Source organism: Frankliniella occidentalis, unplaced genomic scaffold (assembly GCF_000697945.3).
Source record: "Frankliniella occidentalis isolate FOCC.00 unplaced genomic scaffold, Focc_3.1 Scaffold282, whole genome shotgun sequence".
NCBI lineage: Eukaryota > Metazoa > Arthropoda > Insecta > Thysanoptera > Thripidae > Frankliniella > Frankliniella occidentalis.
The window spans coordinates 299,101-300,324 of NW_026267408.1; the positions used below are offsets into that span (position 1 = coordinate 299,101).

The window sequence follows — 1,224 nt, forward strand, 5'->3', positions numbered from 1 at the left end:
CCCGCGCCGCCCCCCGCCGCCTCGCGCCGCCCCCCGCCGACCAACTGGCCCCCGGGGCCCCGCTGGCGCAGTGTGTTTTGCTACTCCTCAGTGCGAAGTTGTCTCGTGAACGGGTTGCGAGTTCGCCCCGCAGCAGGGAAGCCCCCCTGCCGTGCCTTCTTTCAGCTTAGTGCTATCAAGTTGCGACAGCCTATAGTTCTCGTCCCGGGTTGTGTTGACGGACTGCGCCGGGCGTCGACAGGTGTCTGTGGGTGGGGGTGCACCCCCCCCTCCCCCCGCACCCCCGCACCTCCTCCTGCCCCCCGCGCGCCTGGCCCGTGTAGGAGCCGGTGGTTGTCCAGCCGGAGTGCAGCGTCACACGCGTCGCGGCCGACGACATCAGGTTAGTATGGCAAGCTTATTATAAAACATTTCACTTGCTTCTCGCACCCCATTTTAAAACACGCAAATCTATATTTAGGATTCTCGCAAAATCTCTTTCTCATTGCACCACATGTGTCTCCCGCTATTTTCGTCCACCCGTCTTCTCGATACATTCAGCAAGCTATGCCCCCTCCCCTCTTCTCAAGGTCGGCGGCTAGACAATGAGCAGCGCTTAGGGCGACTCGCCGCCTTTGCACAGGGGCCCCGCAATAACATATCCCCGCCCCCGCCACCTGCTGCCGCCCACACTGTGCAAGTGTGACCACATGGTGGACACGTGACCAGGACACGTGACACAAAACACGTGGTGTAGTATGACCCAAATTTACGTCCAAAGCCCAATACAATTACTGTCATAACGGTATGGGAAGGAACAAAACTTGACATATGTCAGTAGCCTACAACATCGACATCGTTTAGAAAATCGATTCGCTCTGCGATTCAAATCGTCCCGCCTTTACTGTCCACCGTCAGCCCTCGTTGTCGCGCGCTTTTGCTTTATTGACGCGGAGTGAACTCTCCTAAAGCGCGCGAGTGTCGCCGCGCGTGCGGGAGGCGTGCGGGGCAAAGAGAAGGGACCTTCGGCGGACTATTTCTGTCGCCCTGATCCACTCCGATCCGCCCCGCGAGCGCGCCCGCGTCCCAACGCTCCGCCACGCCACGCGATCGGGACGCGCCATCAGGACGTTTGTGAGCGTGTGTGTGTGTGTGTTCGGCGTCCTCCCAGCAGACCGTCTCTCCATATAGCCGGTCTATCCCTGTTCAGGCGGGCCGATGATGGGCCATCTGCCCCTAACCCCC

At 60.1% G+C, this 1,224-nt stretch overlaps 1 protein-coding gene across 1 annotated transcript in view; it reads left to right on the forward strand.

The window, feature by feature from the left end:
* LOC113208445 (uncharacterized) overlaps nt 1-1,224 on the forward strand; it is an 18,053-nt gene that overhangs the window by 12,339 nt on the left and 4,490 nt on the right. The window lies entirely within an intron of this gene.